The 17,723-nt window shown below is 40.5% G+C and overlaps 1 protein-coding gene and 1 pseudogene across 10 annotated transcripts in view; both read right to left on the bottom strand.

The window, feature by feature from the left end:
- The window catches only part of LOC149192652 (uncharacterized), a 316,669-nt gene that overhangs the window by 256,631 nt on the left and 42,315 nt on the right, over positions 1-17,723 (bottom strand). The gene's annotated exons all lie outside the window — the stretch shown is intronic.
- LOC149192653 (uncharacterized) lies at positions 14,205-16,600 on the bottom strand (annotated as a pseudogene).

Consider the following 17,723-nt stretch of genomic DNA (forward strand, 5'->3'; position numbering starts at 1 on the left):
TTTTTTTTTTTTTTCTTTTAATGTGCCAGAGGCCACATAAAAAATTTAAAATCTTAAAGTGTGAAATTTAATTCCGATTTCTTTTTTAGCCACATAAAATAAACTTTTTAGTTTTTTTTTTAAATATTTATTATTTTTTAAGATTTTTTGAATTTTTTAAAAAATTAAATCAAAATCTAAATAAAACAATGAAAAATCAAAATAAAACAAAATGAAAAGAAAACAAAAATCTAACCCCTTTTTTATTTTTATGTTTTTTAGATTTTTTATTTTTTTTAATCAAATTTAAAATGACACAATCAAAATCATGAAAATTGAAAAAAAGGTGTAAAAAGAAAACAAAATCAAAAGAAAAAGAAAATCGAACTCAAAAAAAAATGAAAAATCGAAATTCAATTTTTTTTTTTACTTGGTTTATGTTTTATATTTAAAATAGATCAGATATAAAAATTAAAATGAATTTGAAATGTATCACCCTAACCCTAACTCAACGATTGCATAGAGACACAACAACAACAAAAAAAAATGAAATCGTGAAGCTTTGGAGGGGCTACGGGAGGAAAAAAAAAAAACTTGACGGCAGAAAACGATGGAGCGAGGAACGGATGGAGCTGCGTGGAATTTGTTTGCAGGTTGGACGGTAGAAAGGATGGACGGTGAGGGCTATGGCAGCAAAAGGGATGGTAGTGAAGAGTGGCAGCAGACAAGGGCTTTAATGCAGGTCCAGGAGTGAGGAGCGGATGGTTGCTGTGGGCTGAGCGCTGAGACTGCAGCGTTGAGGGAGAGAAGTGAGTGCAGGTCGAAGGCAGCGATGGGCAGAGGATAGATAGCATAGATGGACGGGTAGGCAGCTGAGGGAGCTCGCAGAAAGGTGTGAGAGATGGGAGCCGCGAGGCAGGGAGTGTAAGAGGTGAAGAGCAACATAAGGAAATGGAGGAGACTGAGTGAGGGAGATGGCAGCGTGAGGAAGGAAGACTCGAAGGGGAGCTGCGATAGACTACGGGTTTCGAAAGAGGGAAACGATAGCCGAAGGGAGTGAGGTGGTCACGTGGGCAGTGGATAGGAAAAATAAGGCAGCGTAGAAAGGTAAGCCGCAGGAGAAAGGGGTTGACAGCGATGTGCAGCCAGATGAGGGCAGTTGACAGGGCTTGAGGGACTTACGCAGGATAAACAGAGAAAAGAACTCAGGCAGAAACCCAAAATTTTTCAGATCCTAAAAATAAATTTTAAACCCAGATAAAAAAAAAAAAAAGATCTAAATGTTTCCAGAAAACCCCAGGCAGCAAAAGAACTGCATCCAAAAACCCAAGAAAAACGAATTTCACACTAATGTGTTTTAATGCTTTAGATTTATGAATGAAACCCCAATGAAATTATTTCCAGATTAAAGAAAATAATTTAAAACCCTAGACCGCAAAATTCTTTTGAATAAAATCCCTGCAAAAGTTGGTTTTGTGGCCAGATCTTACCCTCCAGGGCCTAGATCTAGCTTCAAAATCAAACTTCGCCTTCAGAGCTGCAACCTGTTCCTGAAAACCAAACACCCAGAACCTGGATATACAAAATAAATGAAACCCCAAAAACCCTAATTAGAAAAGTTTAAAAAATTACAAATCTATGCACAGGAACAGCAGATCTCCCAGATCTGGCGAGTGTGAGTCTAACTCCGCTCCCAGATCTGATAATCTAAGGCTCTTAAAAGCCAGATTTATCAATTTAGCATAGAAAAATTTGAAAAATGATTTTAAACAAAGGTGCTTCGCCTAAAACCCTTCATGCATCAACAATAAAATTTCTCATGATAAGCTCGGAATCCAATCACGCTGGGCTCTTCAAAAAATATGAATCGGGAGTTGGCTGGTCCAACTGAAAACTTCCTCGAACGCCTGATGATCTAAAAATCAAGAATTTCCTGCACAACTCAATTCAACCATTAACGTAGAGCGAGAAAACGATAATAAAATTCAGATTTAATAGAGATACCTGCTATTATATTCAAAACTTAAATTACCATTTAAACCCCAGTGATTGAGCAAGATACTAGTGCTCAAATCACCCTTCAGAAAGCTATCATCAACGGTTGAAAGGAAATCTATGCATGAAAATAACACATCTTACAGCATTTCCACGAAGAGTAACACCAGCAAAAATTAACCCCAAAGTCTTTCTTTATTGCTCATAAAAAAAAGATTACAAGAGAACTTTCACTTAGCACATGACTCAAAGATCGAATAATCTCAACTGACAACTGACCTCCTATTTAAAAATAAATATTCCAACGACTAGTTCGAGTGATCCTTGTCAAAGTAATCTCGACCATTGATGAGGATCAAAATTTCTTTTTATCTCATCCGTCGAAATTTTAAATATAGAGGAAATTTCGAATTTTTCAATTAAATGCATTTTAATTAATTTAAAAATTAAATTTTTGAATTAATTCCCTCAAAATTTTAACTTTGACTTAACCCCAGGGACCAAAGGTCTAAAATTTAACAAAATAATCAATTTACCTTAGTCCCTGGGCCTTTTAAAATTTGAATTTTAAGGACCCACGAATTTTGCCTTTGGAAAATTTAAATTTACCTAGGACCTATAATTAATTAAATTTCTGGCTTAGGATTTTAATTAATTTTGGCCAGAAAATTTAATTAATTAACCTATGAGGGGATAAATTATTTTTCCAACCCTCAAGACACTTTACATCATTATTTTCATATTTTTTACATCTCAAGGGGAAAACCCATCTGAAATAGACCCTCACAGACTACCCATTTCTGCGACACAAATATAATCCAGCAGACTAAGCAATTTGTAATAAAATAACCTAACCAAATAGTTAGGATTATTCCCAAATCACTTTTACACAAACTCGATCTATAGTACTAAGACTCGCCTAAGATTCTGGTGACAAAATTCATTCCGGCTTTGGGGTAAGGCTGAAGGAAAACTCTGTCGACCATCCGAGAATGGATCGGTGAGACAAAAAACCTCCCAGAATGTTGATCGTTACCAGAAAAATAGGTTTACTTATACATGACACATATCTGCTGAGATTATTTACATCAAATATATGCATAATGGGTTTACATTATAACATGACAATCAGGCTGATGATGATCGTTGGACGACATGGACACATCGATCAGGTGCTATCCCTTTTGCGAAAAAAGGGGGTGTACTACTATGGGTCGTTGACACGTAGTGGTCAACACCACCCTTCTTTATATGCTTTTGCCTTTTATGATTTTTCTTTGACTTGTTGCTCAGGGCTCAAAGGATAAGAGCATGATGTGTGAGATATAACAATGGATACCCCCTTTAAGGTAGGGCGGTTCATTTCCCACCAAGGGTTGGGACAATCATGGGTTCCTGAGTGATAAAAGAGGCTCATCTAAGGCCTGTAGGAACCAGGGTGATGGCCATGATGATGGGGTAGAGCTCATGTATTGGCTTTTGCCCACGTACTAAATGTGTTTGTCCCGGCCATCTTTTGCATTTTGGGGCACATCTTCCTGTTGAATGTTGCCAATTATGCTTTTATTTTTCTTTTCAGCTACATCAACCTTCAGGGCATCATTTTAGGCCCGACCCAAGGTGTGGGCAAGGAATGGGGAAGATTAACCCTATGTGGACCCAGTGAAGGAATGCGGACCCAGGCAGGAGAAATGATGAATGGGGTTATAATGAGTGGAAAGGGTGTGATATATGTGGATGAGGGAATGGGACTACGCAACCAAAATTAGGGTTTCCCATGTAGTACCATCCCTAAAGCCCAAAGGTCAATAAAAGAGATCCCATGGGACTAAGGTCCAAGGTTAACATCCAAAAGAGGTCTAGGGGACAAAAGCAGAGACCTAGCCCACTCTTTCCGCCAAACCCCCCCATTGATCCATGCCTAGAAGTATCCATGATAAGCAAACTACAATACTCAATTACCAAATGACAAGGCATATCTTTACGTTTAGGAGGCCCACCTTCAAACATACGATCATAAGAGATGGGGGACGGACCACATGGCTAGCTCAGGGGGCGGAGAAATGGCACAACGAGCTAGTTGGTGGCTGCAAGGGGTTGTTGGCTGCCGGCTGCAAGGGGTTGTTGGCTACCGGCTGAGGACCATTTTGGAGAAAAAAATCTCCTAGGGACATCACCCACAAAATGGCGGGTAACATCTAGATCCAACTGGGACGTGATCTCTCGAAGAAGTGGATGAAGCTACTCGAACGGGAGGTCACGAGAACTCCATCAATCTCTTGGTTACCGTAGACCTGTTACCTGCACATATAATAGATGAAAAACACAGGGTATCATGCTTTCTCAGCGTCTCATGATCGCACATGCTTGGATTAGTCCCATAAAATCGACTCATAGAAGTAAACTTTCAAGTGTAGTTTTTAAATCTGAATGCAGTTAATCTATCATGATAAATACCATATGACATTAGTTCTAATGCAAAATCAACATGCAATGCATCCTACTCTACCATGCATATGGTACAATGTCAAGTCTCAAGGAAAGGGGTGATACGACTTAACTTGACCGACTCAGGCAAAAGTCCGTCATTGAGTCTAGCCATATAATAATAGTCCTCCCCAACTTCTCCATGAATCTTGACAAGGATTAGGTCTCTATCAACCAAGACCAAGTCCCCGACCTTATATTCCTTTTTAGGTTTCCACTTTTTACTCGTCTTGTGATTTGGTCGTTTGAGAATGTGGACTTCTTGTGATGGGAAAATAGGAGAAGGCTTCTCAATCTCCTGTGTTTCATGGTATGGGATTGGTCCAGGCTTGAGCACATGAGAAAGGTAGGTAGGCTCTTTATAGATGACAAAAGGGGTACCATCGATTTGTGGGATAGTAGCATATGACAAGTCCATTTGGAGATGGCCTCCAACCATGGCTCCCCACTTCCTAGATAAGAGCATCCCCCATACATTAGGGACATCTATGACCATAAACATCCATGAGAAATGATATATCAGGGTTCTTGGCCAAAGAGACCTATAGGTCTTTTATAAGACCTTTCACCTCTACAGGCTTAGAGTTAAAACCGCATACCTTTTTGTATGGAAGAGTGATGTTGAGATCCAATTGCTTCATAACCTTTAAAGGCATGATGTTTGCGGAAGCCCCTGAGTCTAACATATAATTGTGTAAGAGGAGGTCATTGAGAACCAAAGCGAGCATAAATGGTTCATACCCAAGGTTTCGATCAGGAATATGAATGTTTTGTAAGTCTTCGGGTAACTCTTCTTCCTAAATACAAAGGGACTTCTTGATTTGTTGTTGCCACTTGGGAAGTTTTGCAATCTCTTTCAAAGGAACGAGTATGGTTATTTTCCCTATGGCATACGTCAATGTCAAGCCTAGCCTCTTTTTCCTTCTCTTTCTTCTTAATGTTTTCTTTCCTTGGAGGATCTTTTTTTAAATTGGCTTTGATTGGGGGTTCCTTTTTGGGAGGAATTTCAGGGAGAGACTCCTTGGGAGGGGCTTGCTAGGGCAATGAGTCCTCTCTAGGTGGTTCTTTAGAGGTTGTAGGGTCTTTATTATTGTCCTTCCATGAATATTGGACCTCTTTGAACCTTCCCTTGCTATCGCTATTAAGGATGGATTCTTCCTTTTCTTCCTTAATGGTGACCTTACTAATGGGAGGGTGCATGTACGAGCCTACCAGCAAAATGTTGAAAATGTTAGATTCCATAAGGTTAAATTGCTCATCTATTTCTTCATCATCACTTTCCCCCTCTTCACTATGAAAATTCCACAACCGGAATCCCTACTGCAACAACTAATGATATTTCTCCTACTTGTTAGATTTACATGAACAAGTTATTCGCAGTTTCCTACGGCAAATATTAAAATACATACACTGCAACCTTCACTTAATTAATTTATATGCGGAAACAAGAAACTAAGCAAGAAAGAAAATACAACACAATTGACACCATTATTTTTGGACAAATGTCCCCGGAAAAACCCAATGCGGGAAAACCGGTGCAGCAGCTCTGAGGGTTTTATATTATTAAGCAGTAGTTTCTAAATACAACTCTGGATGCCCTCTCGGCAATCTAGTTACAGAGAAATACAACTGGCAGAGAAGAATTGTGAGATTACCTCACTCTACTCGGCAAATCCCGACTGTTCCAGCAACTGAATCAACTTTCCTCGCTACAACTACGTTGCCCCTACATAGTAACTGCGTGGACCTGTGTGGAGCTCTCTGGGGCTCTGCTTCAGCTCAACTAGGAAACGTCTTGCCTTCTAGCGCAGTTTCCAGCCCTCCCGACTCAGAAATGTCAACTCCTCTGCAAAACTCAGAATTCTGCATGGGTGACTGAGCTGCCTCTATGTGAGCCCTTCTTTCTCAACGTCAAGCTCTGCATGGGCCCTTCTAGCTCAACGTCAACCCCTCGGGTGCCTCTCTGCCTCTCTCTGCTATGTATCCTGGGCTCTAGAGAAGATACTCCAACCCAACTATCCTTGCCCCTCAACTGCAAGAAATCTACTCGATCAGAATTTCCTCCTAAGACCTTCTTACTTCAGAAATTTGATCTCTTGATCTCTTGGTGTGTTTTCCAAATGACCCTCAAGCCTCTTCTTATAACTTTCTGTTGGACAACCAACGGCCTAGATTAACTCCTCATCAAAGACTCGGATCATTTTGGCTTGATCTTCATCTTCTTCTAGAAGTCACACCCACAATTAGATTAATACCCATTAATATTTTTAATTTCCTAAGTTTAGACTTACGATCCCATTAAAAAATATTAATTATTTTAATAAAATTGTTTCTGGGTGGAATTTCCCAAAACACTTTCTGAGTTCTTTGGAATACATGTGCCCAAACCTCCCTGCAAAAATTGAGGCCTAAAGCACGTCGGGTGCTACCTCAAATCAACACTCCCTCTTAGCGAGGAATGTGCTCTAGCAATATACGCTGCTACATACTGCTCTGACTCTGAAGCATCATCCTCTGCGCTGTTGATGTATGACATGTTGTCCACCAACTACTGCACTGCTGTTGTAACTATACTGTTGTTGACACTGCCACTGTCAACATTGCATCCATACTACAACTCCCTCTCAAGTGTTGCATCTGTGCTGCTGCTAGCATTGCCACTGCACTACAAACTGTTGTCGATAGCAACGGAAAAACATCCAAAATTACTGAACTAACTGTGTTCAGTATGATACCACGTGAATGTTGGAGCCTGACTGCTGCTAGTCTCTGCACTGACCCTCTGAATCTACTGCGTTGTTGCTGACCTCTGCTCTGTGCCATCTGCACTGCTGCCAACTCTGCTCTGCGTTGTTCAGTCTTTGGCGCTCCTAGCCACTGCAACTGTCTCCCTGACACTCCTCGGCACCATCCGACACTAGTCCATCCTGCTACTGCAAAACTGGGCTCCCGTAGCAAGGTATTGATCCAAGAGGTGGACTCCTCAAGGATCCTGCCCATCTATAGCTCTTTCGAACTACAGCTCCAAATCAGCCCACCTCCCTCCTAGAGGTATCTCAGCTGTCATGGAAAACTCCTACTCTTCGATCTTCGTGGGCGCAGCCTCTGAATCGTGTTTCTCATCCTTGTCCTTCTTCTTGAGAGGACACTAAGTAGCGTAGTGACCCATCTCACCACACCCGAAACACTTGATCTTCGAGACATCCTTCTTACGTCTCCGTTGCCCCTATTGTCCCTCCGATTTAAGGGCTGCATTATCCTCCTCCTCCTTGGGCTTCGACCCACTGTTGTTGCTGCTTCCGTCAAGTTTGACCTTGACCAGGTCTCTCCTCAGCTCCTCTCATTTTAGAGTTGCCCACATCTCATCCCAATTCAGCAATGCTGCTTTGCCCAGGATACTTTGGACAAAGACTTGCCGCTCATCTAAGACAGAATTGAGGGCCAGTCTAACCAACTCTAAATCCTGAGGTGTATGTCCCGCAACAGACAACTTATCATAGGTTTCCTTCAGCTTCGTGAAGAATGAATCCACACACTCTCCCTTTTTCATTTGAGCAGATCTCAGCTTCTGCTCCAAGTACATCTTCCGCTGCTCGGAAAATCCCTGATATAACATGGCCAAGGCATCCCACATCTCCTTAGTAGTCCCTCTACTAGCAACGTGACACACCACGTGATCCTTGACTCCATCCAAGATCATCCTCTTGGCCTTCGCCATCTCAACTCGGTATTTCTGCAGCGGATCTGGATCTGCAAGGACAACCACCACGCTGTCGACGTATGTCTTGAGGGCATGCTCATCTAGAAGGAATGACATCCTTGCCTTCCAGATGACATAGTTGGATGCTCCGTCCAACCTATCCTGATCCCTCAAGCCATTGGTTTCCATTTCTGCCAAAAAATAGAAAGTCGAATGACCTCCTCTCTCCTCTGTGTGGCTGCTGGGCTAACCTACGCACTCCTTGTTGGAGCTAGTAAAACTAAGGAAGAAATTCCCTCATCCATGCTTCTCCTCTTTCTTTTGACGATCTTCCGCCCGGCAAACTGCCTACAAAAAAATCTGTGTCCCACCAGTTCTCTTCACACTGAAGCTTCAGCGCTGCTCCCCCTGCCCCGACAAAAATTTGAACTGGAAGTCCTTCTCTCCGTCGACTCACTCAAAGACAGACTGCCTCGAAAATCTGCCCTCCCAGCTTGGACTGCACAAACCCTCTGGGGTTTCGAATTGCTGCCTCCTGCAGCTTTTTCGAACTCCCTATTCTGCTCAGCGCTGGATCTACCAACTCTGCTCTTCTTGCTTCACCTGCACTGCTCTAATACCACGTGAAAATTCCACAACCAAAATCCCTACTGCAACAACTGATGTTATTTCTCCTACTTATTAGATTTACATGAACAAGTTATTTGCAGTTTCCTACAGCAAATATTGAAATACATACACTGCAACCTTCACTTAATTAATTTATATGCGGAAACAAGAAACTCAGCAAGAAAGAAAATACAACGCAATTGACACCATTATTTTGGACAAATGTCCCCGTAAAGACCAATGTGGGAAAACCAGTGCAACAGCTCTGAGGGTTTTATATTATTAAGCAGTAGTTTCTTAATATAACTCTGGATGCCCTCCAGGCAACCCAATTACAGAGAAATACAACTAGTAGAGAAGAATTGTGAGATTACCTCACTCTACCCAGCAAATCCCGGTTGTTCCGGCAGCTGAATCAACTGTCCCCGGCTACAACTACGTTGCCCTTACGTAGTAACTGTGTGGGCCTACATGGAGCTCTCTGAGGCTCTGCGTCAGCTCAACTGGGAAACGTCTTGCCTTCTGGAGCAGTTTCCAGCCCTCCCAGCTCAGAAATGTCAGCTCCTCTACAAAACTCAGACTTCTGCGAGGGTGACTGAGCTGCCTCCACGTGAACCCTTCTGGCTTAGCGTCAAGCTCTACGTGGGCCCTTCTGGCTCAGCGTCAACCCCTCTGGTGTCTCTCCGCCTCTCTGTGTATCCTAGGCTCTGGAGAAGATACTCCAACCCAACTATCCCTGCCCCTCAACTGCAAGAAATCTATTCGATCAAAATTTCCTCCTGAGAACTTCTCACTTCAGAAATTTGATCTCTCGGTGTGTTTTCCAAATGATCCTCAAGCCTCTTCTTATATCTTTCTGTTGGACAACCAACGGCCTAGATTAACTCCTAATCAAAGGCTCGGATCATTTTGGCTTGATCTCCGTCTTCTTCCATAAGTTACACCCACAATTAAATTAATACCCATTAATATTTTTAATTTCCTAAGTTTAGACTTAGGGTCCCATTAAAAAATATTAATTATTTTAATAAAATTGTTTTTTGGGTGGAATTTCCCAAAACGCTTTATAGGTTCTTTGGAATACATGTGCCCAAACCTCCCTGCAAAATTTGAGGCCTAGAGCACATCCGATGCTACCTCAAATCAACATTCACTTCCCTCATCCTCAGAAGACGAGTCTTGCTCAACTGCGTTAGTTGGAGCCAAAAGTGTTTGGGATTTGAGATGAGCTTGGCTTATCTTCTTCATTTTTCTTTTTGGGAAAGGGTTTTCCTTTTGGAATATAACTAGATTTTTGGGCCCTTTCCAAGGCAGTGACTTTATTCTTGATAACCATGTCACATGAGTTGACTTCTTCACTAAACTTCTCCATTTTCTTAAGGATGGCCAAGAGGGTTTCTTCATGTTGATCTTTAGATTTCTCCTTCTTTACCTCGGCTTTAGTTCTAAGGTGGTCAATGACATCCACTTTGGAGATTCATAAGTTTTCCTCAACTTCCATTGCTATCTTTTTGGCTTCAGCTAATGTGGAAGGTTTCTTGTCCCTTAATGCATAGGTTTCTTGTCCCTTAATGCATAGGTCAAGTGGCCAACCACAACTTTTATGAATTTGTCAAGGATGTTAGCTTAAGAGGGTTTCAAATGATCGGGGATATCCTTGATGACCCTGTCAAATTTTTGAATGAATTCCCGAATGTCTTCCCTTCCCTTAGTTACTTGATAGAATTTTTTAATGTTAAAGGTTCCTTGGGCATGGCATGACCATCTCTTCATGAATAGGTCCTCGAAGTCATCAAAGTCTTCTATGCATGTCGGGGGGAGACTAAGGTACCATTCACTTGCTTGTCCTTCAAGCGACAGAGCAAAAAGCATCATAAGTCTATCTTCATCAAAGATCATCCTAGGGGACATCTACCAATAGAATTCTTCAACAAAGTCACAGGCACTCCAAGTAGCATCCCCTTTGAAATTGGCTATCCATAGGTTATACTTTTCAGGTAATGGTTTGGGATCATCACCCAATTTCAAAGGGGCAAAGACACTAACCAAGTGTCTTTCACTTTTGGTCATCTTGGGTTGACCTTGTTTTGGGTCAGTGTTAGAACTAGATGCCATCTTTGGGGAAGGGTCACTGACCTTTTGAAATTCAGGGAGAAGAGCGGTCCCAATGGGTGATGGGGCTCTTTCCTTCTTTTTTGTATCAGCCCTAGTTTCGGGAGGGGAATGTTATCCCTTTCAAGTAAACTAGGGTTTTAAGAATGAGTGGAGTCACCAGAGGAATACTTGAATTGCGTCAATGAATCAATTCCTCAATGATTCACTAGGGAGGTAGAACCGCTTCCTCCTCAACAACAGCGCCAAAATGTTACCGCTCAAACTAGCAAGGCGTCCTAGAGGGGCACTTGCTAGGTCAAGAGCAATAATGAAGCTAAAACCCACTGTCAACACAGCTAAAGCTTCCTACTCTTTACAGACTTTCACCAATGGGAGGAGACCCGATATATATAGAGAATCACTTATGAAGGACAGATCAACTAAGATGGACGTGAAGTGATCCCGGTGACCCTTTCCTAGGAGAGACTCAAGAGTGGGACATGCTTGCTTTTTAAGCAAGGTGAAAGGTTCTCTAGGATAGGGGAATAGGGATTAGGGCTTGGCTTAGGGAATGTGACTTGTAAAGGAGCTTCCTAAACGCTAAAATCCTTGTGGGACTTGGTTTCCCAAGTGGTTTTTGAAGAGTTGACTTTGATAAGATATGGGATCACACAGGACCAAGTGGACCCAAGTTAGGTCAAGAGGAGGGAGTTTAGCAACCAATGATGATTTTGACCTAAACCAAGAAAAGAAGGGGATCAAAAAAGAATCTTTACTTAAAGGTGTTAAAATGACCCTATGGGGTACTAGCTTAGGGAAACCTAGAGCAAAATTCAATCTCAAGGCCAGGGCTTAGGATATCTCACAATCCCACCATCGGAATCTCCTCAAATTTGAGGGGACCTAGGAGACACACCAACATAGAAGAGGCCAAGAGATCGAAGTTTTTCTATGGGTGGTTTGTCGAGAAAGTGATGCCCTAGGAGGCCTAATCTGGCTAGACCTAGAATAAAGAAGAAGAGGTGAAGAAAATGGTTCTCTAAAATGAACACCTTATGGTAGACCAGTGCCAAATCCTTTGGGGAGATTGGAGTCAAGAAGAATATGAGAATGGACTTTGTTTCTAGGTCAAAGGGGCTTCAAGGACAACTTCGTTTGTCATTAGGGCAAAGGAGAGTGACCTTAAAAGCTTTTACACTTCGTTTTGCAAGGTAAGATGGCTTGTCAAGATAAATTCAACCATAGAATTATCCCTAGGAGAATTCATTCAACATACATGGCCCATACATAGAGAGATGCTACATAGAAACATAATTCCACAATTTCGCAGTAAATGCATGCAACAATTAGCCCTAGTATAGCAAAAATCTCATCATCAATGCATGTGACAAAGTAAAAGAAGAAATAGCATTAAATTTGTACTTACATGTAAGAGAATATATCCAACCATCAATAAAATTGCCAATCAAGAAGCTCCAAGATAAGAAAAGATAATCCAAACATCAAAATTCATCCATGCTCCAAAATTTCGTGCACTAAGAAGGAACAGTGAAAATCTCTAGAGAGATACAAATCAAAACCAAGTGGTGATGATAAAATGAATCCTCATCACTTCTATTTATACACTTCTAATGAGTTTGATTTAGCTACTTGGGCCTACATTAGCCCCTAAAGTAAAAATAATGTACAAATAACTAACTTTTGGTGACAAGCCCACCAAACTAGCTCATAAACAAAATAATAAGCCTCTCAAGAAGTCAAATGATCAACAACGCATGTCGTTGGGTCTTCTAAGAAGCCTGATGAAGTCCATAAGTGCCACAATGATGAATAGGAGTCCCAAAAGTAGTGGACAAAGGGTTGGCCCCTTGTTCTCCAAATAATAACCCTGTGGTGCTCCCAATGGGTGTGAGGACACACAAGTAACCTCATAGCCTCCAAGTGGGTCGAAGATGCCTATAAACCATCTGTAAGGGCTCAGTGATGGTGTAAGTGATACCACATCAGCATACAATTCATGCGTCATCTGCCAAGTGTATGGTATAACTGTGCGGTCGGTTGGGCATGGTGAACCAGGTGCATCTTCCTCGTCCAATAGGTGAATCTTGAGCAATCTCTGAACATCTCTGGGGTGCATGGAGTGTTGTCTACTGTTGTGGAGGTCCATGGCTCTCAACACACACCCCATATAGGGAGACCAAACCCAAAATGGAGACCATCTGCAACCCTGCATAAGATCCAATGCGTCCCCTAGCCTTCCAGTACAACAAGTCATCAAAGGAAATCGAGTTAAAGAGCTTACAAACCATGGACAACAGGTGGGTACTTCATAATGGCATGCCTTTCCATAGTGGGATCTAGCATGTGCTAATGTCCCCCAAGCTCCAAATGGGGTTAACCAAGTATCCTATTAAGTGGTTTTTGCCTCTAAAGGGGATAGTATGTCCAAGGTACATCCAGGATGGTGGCATGTGTGAAGCATAAAAACTGTTACCGAAGCATGAAAACTGAGAGCTTGGAGGCTTGAATGTAAAAATACACGAGGTATTTTGTAATAATAATTTATTATATATAAAAATGTGTAAGTGATGATTGTTACAATGAAGACCCGCATATATATATATATACCTAAGTAGGTGTCCTTTCATGACTGGGCATGTCTTTTAGTCATGTCTTTTCACTTAAATTAATGAATATTTAACTTAATCAATATTTGATTATTCACTGTTTACATTTATTTTATTTATTTTACTTGTTATGAATTATATTCATAACATAGCCCCTTCCTTCGGAAGCTTTGTCTTCGAAGCTTTAATGTTGTGGATTTTCTTCATTTAGTGACTGTCGTCTCAATGTATATAATTTGTTCATCCTCTCGTCATGTAGCTCATTAGTAATATTCCCTTGGATTTTTTTTATTTTTTTTTAAACTCTTTTTTTAATTTTATTTTATTTTTTTTAAACTATATATATATTATAAAGTTATAGTTTATATATACTATGTAATTATATAAACTTTATATGTATACATATATATATTTTAAAAACCTTATTAACAAACGGACAGGAGTATGACCAATAGTCACAGCGTATTAGTGGGGAGTTGACAGGATATGTGACGGGAGTGGTCGTTTGAACTTAACATATGACGAATCAAGGGAATGCTTGATGTGGCAGCAGTGGGTAGTGTTTTTAATGGCGTGTGTGGATAGCGGCACGAAAATAAGTCGTGGACTATGCAGATTTTGCTCGTCAGTTGTTTGGAATAATGGCCATGATGTATCAAAAAGACTGTCGGGAGCAACGCACATGTCACAGCGGAAGGCAAATAGAGAATGTTTTATGGTTTGGCTTCCATGAAATAGGGTTTTAAACATGCATCGCACAAATTGCCAGTAACACCCTCGATGGTATCATCAATAGGCAAGATATGCACATGCTTGTTGTACTTTCCATCGAGGCACTGATGAACCGAAACAACATCGTTGAATCGAACCCTCATATTCGAACATACAACTTTGTTCATTCTAGTCCTGGGCTTTGCACATGTCTCATCAACGAGAGCGATACAAATTGTATCCTTTCTCTTCTTTCCCTTGATATGAGTTGTATCTCTGCGGAAGAGCTGTAATTTTTCCATGGTGTCTGGATGTAGACAGACAACAGAGTTATCATTGTTGATAGCCTCATCAACAGCAAGGCGATTGGGAGCCTTCTTCCGCTCAAAACTACCTAAATTTTTTATTAAATTTGGCATAATCTTTCTACTTATACCTTCACACAAAAAATAGTTAGAACCATATCCACTTAAAATTGAAGCAAAATTTAAAACCTTTTCCTCCATCAATAAGATGAGTTCTAAAGAAACATCAGTTTGTTTGAGTGGCAGTTCCATTGCTTTATCATGCTTTACGCGTTCCATTTCTTGTTTTATTCGATTAGCATACATTGGTAGACGTATAATATCTGCAATTTCCTCTTATATAATATCTTGATTGATGTTGTCTTCTATGCTTCTCATCACCTTTAAATATGTATTCCATCCATTTGGAGTAGGCTTATCTGGCCTAACACGCATATACTACCATGTGCCTTCATCTACATTCCAAGAACACTTTATAATTTTCCCAGAAAAGCTTGATGGGTCTTCATCATCTGGAAAATTGACACGAGCTCCTTCCAGCTTTTGTTTCCTTCCCTTGTCAAATAGATACATCGATTGTCAATTCTCATCTCCTAACTCAAAAAGGAAATCCACTGAATTCATGTGAGCATTTTCCATTTAAGGAGCCCTTCATGTGTGTGAGGAACATATGGATCGTCCCAACCCTAAAATATAAGGCCATTTGCTTGATGTGAAAGCCTTGGGATGAAATCCTTTAGTACTTTACCAAATGCTGAAAGCATCCAAAAATCTTTTCTTCTGACTCGAAATGCTTCCATGTCATAACAATATAGTGCATTCATTTTAATGTCACGAATCTGAGGTTCAATTATTTCCTTCTCTATTAGTTTCCACCTCTCGTGAAAAGGTAGCTTTATCTGAGATTGTTGATTAAGCATCATCAAATCATACACCAAATATCGTCTATTTTGCTCGTGCGTTTTAGGTACAGTGTCAATTATCATTTTGCCATCCAGTAAGGTAAGGTGATGAGATTCAAAAGAACCCTGTGGCACACCCCTTTTAGGGAAACAGAGTTGAACCCTACGAATGTTGAACTTCCTATCAATCAAGTAACATCCATCACGTGTGATAAGCATCATATATCGAGTTCCATCAACTTTCCATGTGGCATAATAATATTGTTGCTTCAAGAGTTGTAGGTGTGCTATGTGCAATGAAAATGGCTGAGATCCTGGAAAATGAGAATTTCCATGCAACTCTACTCCAAGCACCATACAACAAATCTTTTGCATATCTGTTTGTTGAGCTGAAGGAATTGCATCACCTAGGATATCATCATTTGTCATCAATTCATTTTCTTCCTCAACTTCCTGCAAAGCAGCCATAATGTCACCATCATCATCTTCATCCTCCATTGCATTGCCATTAAGATCAACACTAACTGATCTTTTCCATTCTGGTGTGGAAGGGCAAAGCATTGTTTCTGGTTTTCTCTCATGATAAAACCTAAACAATGCATCAATATAATCCTGTTTATAAATCCCTGGAGGTCTTGCAGCAACAAAGCGCTGCAGAGCCTCTTTAACAGTCATGCTTTGTATGCGAACAAGATAATTAACAATCATAAACCCAGTGCGGTTATGGCCATGGGTACAATGAACCAAAATATACTTGTTCTGCCCACTTTGTTTATGATTATGGAAGAAACGCAATGCTTCGTACACAAAATTATTTACAGATTCATTGTCTGGAACTGCATCTCGTCCTTTGCATGCAATCTTGAAATGTTTGATGCCCCTGTTTGACCAATCTGAAGAATGATAGTAGCGTGAAGTATTTGTCAGATCAATTATCAAACCCAGTTCTCTCATCAAAACCCGTTGTTGGTGCAACACTTGCTTGAAAGAATATCTTCTTCCAAGAGGAATATAATCATTAAAGGCCTCCCCAAGAGGCACTTTGGACGGAATTAAGTTTGCAAGAGGTTTACCAACCGCTGGACAATCGATCCAACCATCGGGGATATGCTTCATTCTATCATTATCTTGATCTAGATCATCCTCATTCACATCAAGATCATCTTTATCTGAATCCTCATCTTGATCCATATACGCTTTATTAGAATCATCATCTAGATCATTTTCCTTATAATCGATTTCCTTTCGACATGCTTTAACTTCTGCATATGATTTTTCTAAACGCTGAAATGCTTTTTAAATTTTACTAAACTGCTCGACGCAATCAGGATGTGAACGCAATGGCACATTGTGCGGCGAACAACGTTCAAAGACCCGCATGATTATATTGTGCACCATGGCTCTGATACCACTAAAGCATAAAAACTGTTACTGAAGCATGAAAATTGATAGCTTGGAGGCTTGAATGTAAAAATACACAAGAGGTATTTTGTAATAATAATTTATTATATATAAAAATGTATAAGTGATGATTGTTACAATGAGGACCCACATATATATATACCTAAGCAGGTGTCATTTTGTGACTGGGCATGTCTTTTAGACATGCCTTTTCACTTAACTTAATGACTATTTAACCTAATCAATATTTGATTATTTACTATTTACATTTATTTTATTTATTTTACTTGTTATGAATTATATTCATAACAATTCGATAAAGAGATGAATGGAGTAGGGAATGAAAGGGATAGCCCCAGCCCACATGTTGGGGTACAAGAGTAGCTAATAAAAGGGAAGCCCACACTTGGGTATACAACATATAGGAGGGAGCAATCATGATAAATGAGGTGCCCCAGCCTTGATTTTTTCACCCTTCTTTATATGCCTTTTGCCTTTTATGATTTTTCTTCAACTAACTGCTTGGGGCTCAATGGATAAGAGCATGACATGTGAGATATAGCAGTGGATACCCCCTTTAAGGTAAGGCATTCATTGCCCACCAAGGGTTGGGATAATCATGGGTTCCTGAATGATAAAGGAAGTTCATCTAGGGCGTGTAGGAACCAGGGCAATGGCCATGCTGATGGGGTAGAGCTCATGTATTGGCTTTTGCCCACGTGCTAAATGTGTTTGTCCCGACCATATTTTGCATTTTGTGGTACATATTCCTGTTGAATGTGGCCAATTATGCTTTTACTTTTCGATTCAGCTGCATCAACCTCCAGGGTATCATTTCAGGCTCGACCCAAGGTGTGTTGATTTCTGGTAGCATCGGATGTGCTTTAAGCCTCAAAATTTGCAGGGAGGCTTC

This window comes from Pinus tabuliformis, chromosome 2_2 (genome assembly GCF_031772625.1).
Source record: "Pinus tabuliformis cultivar Carrire ecotype Pingquan chromosome 2_2, CPIR1, whole genome shotgun sequence".
In the NCBI taxonomy this organism is placed as follows: domain Eukaryota; kingdom Viridiplantae; phylum Streptophyta; class Pinopsida; order Pinales; family Pinaceae; genus Pinus; species Pinus tabuliformis.